General features: G+C 34.4%; 1 long non-coding RNA gene across 6 annotated transcripts; it reads left to right on the top strand.

The window, feature by feature from the left end:
* The first annotated feature begins 7,147 nt into the window (after positions 1-7,147).
* LOC120081237 (uncharacterized) lies at positions 7,148-12,583 on the top strand. 6 transcript variants are annotated; one of them, XR_016530547.1, is made up of 4 exons: positions 7,148-7,329; positions 8,073-8,173; positions 9,872-9,908; positions 11,155-12,583. It is a non-coding gene; the product is annotated as an uncharacterized LOC120081237 (long non-coding RNA). The 6 variants fall into 6 exon arrangements; XR_016530548.1 differs by having other exon boundaries at positions 8,060-8,173; XR_005482730.2 differs by having other exon boundaries at positions 8,073-9,908.
* Positions 12,584-12,948: the final 365 nt, after the last annotated feature.

Genomic DNA, 12,948 nt, shown 5'->3' with positions numbered 1-12,948 from the left:
ATAGTTTGTAATTGTAATGTACACATTTTATTTATGCAATAAAATATATGTGATTTTTATTTCAAAATTAGTTACATTAACCACAAACCAATAAACTAATATCCAATGTTATCTTTGTAGCTTTAATATGTATGTAGAGACATACAGGTGGATCATGTTTAAGTGATAACCTAAATGGTCTATAGTAGAAGTATAAGACTGGATACCTTGTCCTGATGACACTACGCATCACACCCCACCCCAGATCACCCTCTTAGCCTAGGAAAGTGCGTGACTGCAGCAGTTATCAACCATTTGGCTGACATTTACTACCTACTAACTCTTGCAGAATAACTCTGATACCAAAATATACATATATAGCAGAATGTCTTTAGGCCAAACATTTATTAATTCAGAAGCATAACATATTTAGAGTCATTACAACACTAGATTCATAAGTCCCAAGCCCAAAAACCCTAGTCCCTATATGAACAACAGTAACATGTGTACAATATTTACAGTAACCACCTAAACAGATGGGTTACAATTCTCTTTATCCTTTAGTGGCAGAGCAGATGCAGAGCTTATCTTCTGAGGATTTGACCGCTACCTGTGGGGAGGGAAGGAAAACATTTGAAAACGGGGTGAGCTTGCTAGCCTAGTGAGTGACTTAATAAAGATAATTGATTCTCATGCAAAATTTCAATAAAGAGTTTAATTGTAATATAAACTTTCTACAGTACCTTGTACCGCAATATAAACATTTTCCAAGCATAAAGCATATAAAGTTGTTTTAATCATAAAATATTAAAACTTTTTCTCAATTGAGAATAATCCCACTGTGGGTAAAAACAATCCCAACACCAACTGCTAGTCAAGAGAGAACCCTTTTGCTCAATCTCTGACTCTAACTACCTACGTGCACGTGGTCATACTACATACCGTCATACCTTAGGTACTTCTGCTCAGATACCTTCTCAAATGTCCTTCAGTATCGAGCTACTAGGATACCTTCTCAAACGTCCTTCAGTATCCGGTTGGTTTGGTACATTCTCAAACGTCCTCTAGTACCAATAGATACCTTCTCAAATGTCCTTCAGTATCTACTTAGGCAGATACCTTCTCTAATGTCCTTCGGTATCACGTTTTAAGTAAAACTAGTCATAAATGACTTTCTTTAAAGCAAGTAAAGTATAACACATAAAAACATAGCTTTAAAGATACAAACACATGCTGGGTATATTTAACACATATAAATAGCTTTTCAACAAACTTCCCACTCATGGTTCGCTTGGAAATCATTTTATAACTAGTTGGCATAAGAATAATCTTCTTTAAAACATGCTTTCTATAAAACATTATAATTCAAACATTTTAGTCAAAATTTTTTAGTCACTCACCTCGATCGCTTAAGAACTTTTCACTCTAGTAGTTCCTTTTCTACCTCGGGTTCCCTTTTTCACCCCTAGAATCCATATTGAAATTTCAGCTAAGATTACTCATAGTTATAAACATTATTTTAAGATACTCCCTTCTACAAACATATTCTAAAATGTCTCAGAAAGCTTACCCTAAAATATGAGCTTAAAACTCTTCGTGGTTTGGCCAGAATCTCAAAATTTTCAAGACTGGCCCAAGCTTATTCGACAGCCTGACCCTTTTGTCTTCTTCTCAGTTTCCAGCCCGATCAATTCGAGATTTTCTCGGGCATCCCTACCCTGAAAATTAGACTTCAAGAGCTTTTAGGTGGATTTAGAATCACTCCAAAAGCACTAGTAAATTCGGAGAACTCCTCGTCCCAAATTGATACTGCTTTTCAGGCTTCACTGTCCAATGCGTCCTCTTTGAAATTCTATGATCAATGCATGGATTTTGGCCTCAACGCAAGGTTTGCTCAACTCTCCCACTCTTTTTTAATGTATTTTTGAATTATGATCTGAAAATGAAGCCTTTTGGCCCTATTTATAGGCGTCCAAACCTTCTCCAAAGTCGACACCTTCTACTTGGCTGCATGTTCAAGTGTTTCGTCCTCACACCAACAATGCAATTCTTTGATCAACGTAATCTAAGTGTCCTTCTCCTATGTAGCCAACACATGAGCTTCTAATCTGATGGAACCACCTCAAATTCTTAAGGCTTAAGGCTTCCTCCCAAGAAGACACATGATTTGATGATGTTTTCTTGAAGATCTCATCCTTTATATGCATTCAACTCTTGGATGTTCAACGCATAGTCCATAATCAATTCATAGGCTATAATCAATGCATAGCAAGCCAGCTCACTACCATCGCAATCCAACTTAGCCATCGAAAGAGACATCCATCACCAACGCATAGGATGGCCGCTATTCCTCGACGCATGGCTCATTAGGTATCATCGCACGACTTGCTTGGCATGGGCGCATGGTGCTTGGCATAGGCGCTGGCCACTTGACACATGGGCGTGCTATATAGGCGCTGGCCATCGTTCACTTGCTCGGCCGCATGGGCGTTCTCGATCGTATGGACGTGCTCGATAGGGTGCTTCGACGCATGGGTTGTGCACTTGGCATGGCCGCCTGGCGCATAGGCAGAGGCGCTTGGCTGGCCGCTCGACGCATTGGGCAAGGGTGCTTGGCTTCGACCGCTCGATGCATGGGCTGCCTTCCAACGCATGCCTTGCCTACCTTTGTTCCTTCTAATGCATCACCTCCATCTTTCTTCCTTCAACTGCATGCCATCACCAACAACCCTTCCAACGCATCAACACAATCCTTTCAACGCATTGGTCTCTTCTAATGCATCCATTATCTAACGCATCCAACGTATCCAACGCATCCAATATATAAGGTTATATATAATACCATACTACGTACCGTCATACCTTAGGTACTTCTGCTCATATACTTTCTCAAATATCCTTCAGTATCGAGCTACTAGGATACCTTCTCAAATGTCCTTCAGTATTCGGTTGGTTTGGTACCTTCTCAAACGTCCTCCAGTACCAATAGATACCTTCTCAAATGTCCTTTAGTATCTAGTTGGGCGGATACCTTCTCTAATGTCCTTCGGTATCACGTTTTAAGTAAAACTAGTCATAAATGACTTTCTTTAAAGCATGTAAAGTATAACGCATAAAAACATAGCTTTAAAGATACTGACACATGCTGGGTATATTTAACACATATAAATAGCTTTTCAACAAACTTCCTACACATGCATGCGTTTAGAATATAACTCATGGTTTGCTTGGAAATCATTTTGTAAAACTAGCTGGCATGAGAATAATCTTCTTTAAAACATGATTTCTATAAAACATTATAATTTAAACATTTTAGTCAAAATGTTTTAGTCACTCACCTCGATCGCTTAGGAACTTTTCACTCTAGTAGTTCCTTTTCTACCTCGGGTTCCCTTTTTCACCCCTAGAATCCATATTCAAATTTCAACTAAGATTACTTATAGTTCTGAATCTTATTTTGAGATACTCTCTTCTATAAACATATTCTAAAATGTCTCAGAAAGCTTACCCTAAAATATGAGCTTAAAAATTCTCGTGGTTTGGGTGGAATCTCAAAATTTTCAAGACTGGCCCAAGCTTATTCGACAGCCTGACCCTTTTGTCTTCTTCTCAGTTTCCAGCCCGATCCCTTCAAGGATTTTTTCTGACAGCCCTACCTTGAAAACTAGACTTCTAGAGATTTCAGGTGGCTTTAGAATCACTCCAAACGCACTAGTAAATTGGAAGAACTTCTCGTCCCAAGTTGATGCTACTTTCTAGGCTTCACTGTCCAATGCGTCCTCTTTGAAATTCTATGATCAACGCATAGATTTTGGCCTCAACGCAAGGTTTGCTCAACTCTCCCACTCTTTTTAATTTATTTTTGAATTGTGATCTGAAAATGAAGTCTTTTGGCTCTATTTATAGGTGTCCAAACCTTTTCCAAAGTGTCCTACTTGACTGCATGTTCGAGTGTTTCCTCCTCACACCAACAACACAATTCTTTGATCAATGCAATCTAAGTGTCCTTCTTCTATGTAGCCAACACATGAGCTTTCAATCTGATGCAACCACCTCAAATTCTTAAGGCTTAAGGCTTCCTCCCAAGAATACACATGATTTGATGACATTTTCTAGGTGATCTCATCTTTTATATGCGTCTAACTCTTGGATGTTCAACGCATAGTCCATAATCAATGCATAGCCTATAATCAACGCATAAAAAGCCAGTTCACTACCATCGCAATCCAACTTAGCCATCGTAAGAGCCAACCATCACCAACGCATAGGATGGCCGCTCATCCTCGACGCATGGCCCACTAGGTATCATCGCACAGCTTGCTTGGCATGGGCGTATGGTGCTTGACATAGGCGCTGGCCACTCGACGCATGAGCGTGCTGCATAGGCACTGACCATCGCTTGTTTGCTCGGCCACACGGGTGTGCTCGGCAAATTGATGCTCAGCAGGGTGCTTCGACGCATGAGTTGTGCGCTTGGCATGGCCGCTCGGCGCATGGGCAGGGGCTCTTGGCTGGCCGCTCGACGTATTGGGCAAGGACGCTTGGCTTCGACCGCTCGACGCATGGGCTGCCTTCCAACGCATGCCTTGCCTACCTTTGTGCCTTCCAACGTGTCACCTCCATCTTTCTTCCTTCAGCCGCATGCCATCACCAACAACCCTTCCAACGCATCAACACAATCCTTCCAACGCATTGGTCCCTTCCAACGCATCCATCATCCAACGTATCTAATGCATCCAATGCATCCATCATCCAACATATAGGGTTATACTTAGCCAAATTTCCAAAATTTTCCCCAAAAGTCAAACTTCTAAATTTCCTATTTTCTTCTAACTTTTCACCCTTTTTTCTACCATTCCACTATAGTTTCCACATTAACCTACTCACCTCACTGGTCTCAGTAGGGAACATACTAAAGTAGAGAAATTAGGATTCGGGGTTCACACTATGAGTATGACCCGCTTTGTAGATGTTACAATTGTTGTAAAGTGCTACAAATGATCTGATCCTGATCATTTATATGGAGACATGTGAGGGGGGATATTTTATACAAAGGAGTTTGTATAAAACCGAGTTACAAAATGTTTAGTCTCATTATATAATGTCGTTCATAATAGAGACTTTCATTTCACTAGGATGACCATAGGTAACATGACTTGAATCATGAGTGAGTTGTGAACGAGCTTATGAAGGCGGTCCTTCGATTTGTATGAGTGTGAGTGGCCAGATCACCGACTCAACAAGCCTACCATTTTAGGGATTCGTCTAATTGGGAAGCTGGGAATACAACTACACAAGAAGAAATTCACTCATTCCCCAATGTCGAAGCAAGTAGATAAATTGGTCCGTTAATGGTTGATTATGGGGCTTGAACAATGTGGCGTTACACCCTCTCATTGCCTAATAAGGATTAGTCATAATTGGACTATGATTTATTGTTCATTAGAGAGATCAGTGGTACTTAGGGAGTTAGATGTAACTACAGGGGCAGAACGGTAATTTTGATTCAGCTGTACTTACAAGCAGTTTGTGAAGGGTCATCGTACTGTTGACTGATTATATCCAATGAACACAGAAATATATCTGCAGTGCGAATAGTACAACTGACGGTCTTTAGTAGAGTGTTCGACAGTTAACGAATGATGAATAATTTAATTGAACAATTTAATTAAAGGAGTTAAATTAATTATTCATGTACCGTTGGAGCTTCAAGCTACAGGTCCATGAGGTCCCCTCTGTAGCTCAACGGGAATTAATGAGAATCAATTTTTAGATTAATTTGAATTGTTCAAATTAATTGAGAGAATTAATTATATGTGATATAATTAATTTAATCTTATTATATATGATATAATTACTATTATATATATGATACATTGTAATGAAAATTTATTTGTGAGGAAATAAATTTTGAATATGATTCAAATATTAATTATATGTATTATATTTGATTATATGTATTAGAATCTGTAGGTTATGTATTATATTTGATATAACATATAGTTTAATTTATATATATATATATATAAAATATTATAACATAGTTATCATATAAATATATATTAAATTGATTTATTAAAATTAATTAATTAAATTTAATTTATGTTAAAAATCATTTTGGGAGGGAGTTGTTACTCCCTTCCCCTCTTTTCTCTCTAAAGACGTGGTAGTGGAAAGAAAAAGAGAGAAGTTGCTCTTCTTCCTGGTGTGTTCTTCACAAGAGAAAGTGACACAGAAAAGTTATATGAGAAAACCATCTCTTCCTCTCATCTCTCTCAAATCCTTTTTTTTTTTCTAAAATAGTTGAAGCCCACAAAACTTTTAGATTCTTATCTAGAGAATATAGAGAAAACATTCGTGGTGGTGTCCTCACTGACGGTTAGAGGGTTCGAGATTGTTCGTGACAAATTTTGGAGAAGGAATCTGGTGAAGAAGAGTTCTTCAAAGGTAAGGTTTCTTAAACCTTTTCACTTTTCTGCTTTTTTCTATTTTAAAGCATCTTCATTTTTATATTAAATGCATATGTAAAATTTGGGTATTTGGTCCAATCCATGCTTCTGCTCAAGGACCTTCACTGGTTCCTTCACAAACTTATATTTGACTAATTATCGTTTTATTAAGTTTTAAGGAAAGATTTTGATTTTCAAATTTTGTGATTTTGTGGGATTTTATGTTTCAACCTAAAGCTTTAGTTTATATTTTTTTGAAATAAAATTGGTATGAGAATTGGACAAATGGAGAAAAATGAAGGTATTTATGCAAAAAAAGACGATATTATATAATTTATTTTAAAATTAATTATTTTCGAACTCAATAAACTTCAAACAAATTGATCATTATACTAACAGTAGGACCATTTTTAAATTTTTGTTTAGTAAGACTAGGAGTATTAATGCGACTTTTGAAACTTGAACAATATTTTTTAAACAAGTATTAATGGTTTCTGTTTATATATTTATTGTAAGGATATTTTTGAAATAAAATATTAACGATTTTCATTCGAAATTAGCTGTATTCTTGAATTTTTTTTTAAAAAAAATTTAAAAATATTTTTAAAAATTTTGAAAGTTTAATGATATTTTGACACAAAGTGGAGCAATTTGTATAATTTAGCCCAAGCTATATATATCCGTGTGTGCGTGTGTTTGTTGGTTTAAGAAACTAAATAAAAGATTTTACCTCTTCTTCTTTTCACGCCTTAAGCCCCTCAATTGAGCTCTCTCTCAAATCCTCCACGCACAGTCCTACCGCCGCCTGCCGCCGCTTCACTGCTCCACCACCTGTCACCGTCCTTGCACCGATAACTGCGTCGGAACGCTGTGCGTCGTCGATGACTGGATGCTGTCGCTGGTAAATCTCAAACGCCCTCAAAATTTTTGTTGCGTTAGTCTCTCTTTCACATCCACCTTTTCTACACCGTTACTAGTCGCCCACGACCGTCACTGTTGTTCCCTTCTCTGACCAAACCTCCTGCTCTGTTTGTGGGAAGAATTTTGTAAGTTTTAGGGTAGTGGGCTGCGTCTTCATGAAGATTGTCTATACGTTTTTGTTCGTTGTTTTTTTCAATGTATTCTCTTGTTATTTGTACTGATATTTTTACTACAGCACCCAAATTTTCCAGAACATGTCTTATAAAGCTAGCAACATTCACAAAATATTTGGAATTGAGTCCATATCAACGGTTCTTTGCTGTTCGCAGGTGGAAGGAATGGATATTCCTAACTTTTGTGTTGTTCTCTATCACTTTGAGCGTTTATTTATAATAAGTATTCTTTTATGGGAAAAACAAGATTTTGGTGTTTCACCCTTCTCTCAAATTTTTTTATACTAGCTTAGCATTGTGGAGTCTTGGATATTCATAGTATATATATGGAATCATACTATTAGCTAGGAACAAGAATGGTAGATCCGATGATATCCATCTGATTAACTAATAAGGATTTTTAATAATATACCTTGCACATCAAAATACCTGGAAATGAGAAATGTAGATAGGCCGGGGATAATTAAATATATATTTCTCTTGTATAACATGACCCATTCTTTCCAAATTTGCTAGTAAGATTGTTTGTTTCAATAGCTTATAATTTCAGGTTCCACAAAGCAATGTTGATGCCACATGAAGTTCTAATATTGATATTCCTCCACAATTGGTGAATCCAGATGGAATTGAATTGGAAAAGGATTTGAGCAGGTAGTACTTGTTTATTCATTATGCTGGATGGCTAATGATTTCTCTTAATTCATTTAACTTCATACCCTTCTCGATATTGATGGTTTTCCTCTTTTAAGATTTTGGTTTATATTTCGTGTTTCTACATTCTAGTTTACTCTTTTGTAAGATAATGGGCTAAATTTTCATTTGTTAGAACAATTCATTTAAGTGATGCTTATACACTTTTTAGGTAGTTTTGAGAGTTAAAGTGTCGCTTAGGCACTTTTTAGGAACTTTATATGTGTTTTTCAAGGTTAAAATGACATTTATGCACTTTTAGATTGTTCCAGAGTTAAAGTACCACTTAAGAACTTTTTATGGGGTTTTGAGAGTCAAAGCAACATATAACAATCATCAATGAAACATACTTTTTAAATTGTTTTTAGAGTTAAAGTATCATTAGATGTATTTTTCATAGTAAAAAAGACACTTGGCCACATTTTTTTTACTTTTTAGGTAGTTTTGAGAGACGAAGTAACACTTGTGAACCTTTTTGAAGCGTTATATGTAGTTTTGAGAATCAATTGTATTTTATTCTTGTGAAGTCTATTTGAATGTTGAATACAATTTGATGTTTTGATTTTCTTTGAAATGTACACAAATATTTATAGGTTTTGACCAAAAATGTTATGAATAGTCTTGTTCTTGTTGATCAATGGCTTCTAGACTGTTGGTTTCTGGAAATCTGGTAGAGTTTTGCACTTTGATCTTTTGATATATTCACTATTCATTTGATGAGATGTTTCTGAAGGAGTAAAGAAGCTAATTTTTGTTTGTTTGTTCAATCAACCATGATCTTATCTTCCCTTGTACTATTGTTGGCTATTGTGATCAGGTGGTTGTTATTGAAATGGATGCATTTTATCGCCTTTTAGTTTGTCATTTCTTCCTCAAATCTTTTAAGTTCTATACTTGTTAATTTTAAAATGAACCCAGTTTTCTTTGATTTCAGATTATATACCCGTTGATTTTTTTTTAAAAAAAATTATTTTTTAGCATTAAACTCGACAAGTCTTGATGTCACTAATAAGGTACAAGTTTCACTTTTCTTTTTCTTTTTTAAAATTTCAGTTGATTTTTTTGCTCATTAGAGAATCCATACTTCTAACAAAATTGTTTCAGATAATAGGTCAACTTTGAAGAAATATATTCCATTCACGTGTACAAGATTTCCTCGACAGGAGGGGAGATTAATGTTTGTTATTATGATTTTACTTTTATTTGAAAGAAATAACTTTATGGCTTATGTAAGTAGAGTGTAGTAAATTGTTTGAGAAAGTTGTCACTCTTGCTGTTATACCACTCACTTTTGCCATTTGAGTTTTGGAGTATGGTTATTAGATTTATTTGCTTATTACTGTTCTTTATTTTAGATTTCTTATCAACAAGTTTAGGATCATTTTCTTATCATTTTCATGTAAGGTTGTTAAGTTTTATTGTTATAATTTGATTAGTTATTTATGTTCATGATAGTTTTGTTGTTGTATCTTACAAAAGTTTGAAAAGGTTATTTATATGATTATTTTCATGGGGCTTGTAATGTGAGTTTAAACTTATTTTTGTGATTATATTGAGTCTTGTACGCTTAAACTTTCATTTAACCTATGAATATTGTTATCATTTTTTACATTGATGGATTAGGTTGAATTCTAAAATGAATGTTGTGATTTTTATTAGGTCTTGCATAAATCCATTGAAGTAAAGAAACCGTCAAGTAAGTTATTTATATGTGTTTTTTTAGATAGTGCTAACTTTTTTTTTTTGGCACTAATTAGTTTCTTTGTAAATAACTTAACCAAAGTTTGGTTACAAGTTTTCTTGTATATATTTTCTTCGTATAATTGACTAAAATCTTATTGATATATATGAAAGTTTATATTTATGTTTGTGTACATATTTTGTGTCAAAATTGGATGAAATATAAGTGTAATGACATGTGTAAATCAAATAATTATCCATATTATAAGCATTTTTTTTTTTTGAGATTTCACAAATGTCATGAGATGTACTAATGTGACATTTGAATAGTGTCATTAATTGGACTTCAATGACTACAAATAATTGTCAATGTACGAAATTTAATGATGTTTAGAAAATGTTGTAATTAAGGTATTATTAACATTGTAAACATGTCATTATTAAAATTTTTTTGACATATGTTTAGTATCAAGGAAAAAGTTTAATTAATAGAAAAAATCAATTTTAGATCTTTTATTGACAATGATAAAATGTATAGAAAATGATAAAGGATAGATATTAAATGTCAATAAATGTTTATTGAAACATTGACAGAGTTGAAAAGTCACGAAACAATCAATAATGAAAGATAATAATACACTTTTTTTTTATGGTGGATTCGAACTCTAAAAAAAAAAAGTTAAGAAATATGCTAATGACAATTTTTTATAGTCATGAAAATTAGTTTTTGTTGTAATTTTCACATGGAGTTAGATAATTTGTTTGAAGACCTTTCATAATAGATGAATAATTTTAAGAACATAACTACCATAACATATTCCTAAGAAACAATTAAATGGAAAATACTCATTAATGATGATATATTTTGTAATTAATGATTAATAAAAATAAAAAATTAAATGACCAATTGGATAGGTATGAGAGGAGATCGCTATGATCGTTATTGTATCTGTATCAACGAGATGCGACAAAGTGGAATTTTTTAAATAATGTTATTTTAATAATTATTAACAAAAATAGGAAAAAAAATATGTGTTTAAATCGTGTAACCGGTATACGATTACCCCTAAATCGTGTATCTGGTACATGACTTCCTTGACATAGCACGCGCAGACTGCCACATGGACAGTCATGCAGCGTTGACCAGTCCACGATTACCCTAAGTCGTGTATTGGTTACACGACATAGTAGTCTCATAAACCCATGCAACCCCTTCCTCTTCCACCCATCTGAAGTTTTCTCCCTTTCTTCCTCCCTCACAGCTGTTGCTCGCCAACTCCGCTGCCGTTCATTGATCGTTGTCGCCGTCTCCGATCTTCTTGCTGTTACCACCGTGAGCCGATCTACTACCCGCCATCTCCGATCTTCTTACTGTTGTTGTCGTCTGTCTTAGGTAAAATTTTTTTCTTTATTGTTTTCCAATATGTGAATTTGTTCCTAAAAAATAGAGATTGCTTCCATAGATCTATCATTTTGTTTTCATTTGGGTTGATTTAAATGTATGATTCATGGATCTACTATTTTGTTTTTATTTGGGTTAATTTAAGTGTATACTTCATAGATCTTAGATTTGGGTTGAATATTATTATTAATATTATTATTATTATTATTATTATTATGTAATTGGACTGTCGAATTTTTTAGGTTTTTTGGACTGATTTTTTTGGACTATTTTTTTGGGCTATTTTTTGAGTTGACTTCTATTATTTTGTTTTTAGGTTATCATAACTTGGATTATGTTTTTAGGTTATCATACTAGTTGAATATCTATCATTTTGTTTTTAGGTTATCATAACTTGGATTTTTCATTTGAATTTGAGTTGATTTAAGAAAATATTTGGATTTCTTAAAAACAAGAAACAAATTTTTTGTCGTATTAACATAATTTTTTTCAACTATAACAGTTGTAAAAATTTGAGTAAATACGTCGATGCGTCCTGAAGATTTAGTCATTCTTGAACCTGGAAATGATGGAGACAGTGATATTGATGTTGAATTTGATGAATTATTTGGAAATGATAGAAGTGGGGAACATGATCTTAAGTTGGTACCGTCAGATATTTTCACCCAAATAGATTGAAAAAGTACTAATTCAACATGTGAACGAGGGTCAATATTGAAGGAAAGGAGTAGATGTGTAGATAATTATAGTTTAATACAAAAAGAAATGTTATTTAATACTAAAGAAGGTTTACAACTTGCTGTAAAAAAATACTGCGTGACAGAACACTATGAGATTGTTGTAATGGAATCAAATCAAGATATTTGGTATGTGAGATGCAAACAGTTGAAGGATGATTGTGATTGGAGGTTACGGGCATGCCGACATAAAACTCATGGGATGTTTAAATCACCAGATTTGAAGGGGAGCACTCTTGTTTGTATTCAAAATTGACAGCTTGATTCAAATTTTATGAGTATCGAAATCCAAAATATGGTTAGAACTGATCCTAGGATACCTGTGGCCCTACTCCAAGAAGCAATTAAAAAACAATATGGTTATAATGTGGCAAGCATTGATTGCTGTGTTTGATTGGTATTTCCTTCCATCTGATATGCTAGGTACGACTATTTTTGGTCGAGTTTTCTGGTCCTTAGGTCCTGCAAGAGAAGGGTTCAAATATTGTAGACCATTAATCTAGATCGATGGAACTCATGTCTACGGAAATTATAAGGAGAAATTATTGACAACCTTATCTATTGATGCAAACAGCCATATATTTTTCCTTAATTTTGCTATTGTTAAAGGTGAAAATTCGTCCAGTTGGTCATGGTTTTTGTGCGCATTGCATGAATATGTTACCCAACGAGATGGTATGTGCTTATTCTGATAGACATAAGGGCATTCTTGCTGCAATTAACAATGAAAAAATTGGTTGGAGTGAACCTAGAGCGTACCATCGATATTGTCTTCGTCATGTTGCTAGTAATTTCAGTACGAAATATAAATCAAAGCAATTGAAAGATTTAGTGTTTAAGGCAGGAAATCAACACCAAAGGCGCAAATTCATTCAGTGCATGAAAGAGTTGAAATAATTGAACTCTAAATGGCTTGA

The sequence above is a fragment of the Benincasa hispida genome, chromosome 7 (assembly GCF_027475165.1).
Source record: "Benincasa hispida cultivar pf3 chromosome 7, pf3_genome.v1.1, whole genome shotgun sequence".
Classification (NCBI taxonomy): Eukaryota; Viridiplantae; Streptophyta; class Magnoliopsida; order Cucurbitales; family Cucurbitaceae; genus Benincasa; species Benincasa hispida.
Note: the sequence above shows the minus strand (reverse complement) of the source record. Positions and strands in the feature narration are given on the sequence as shown.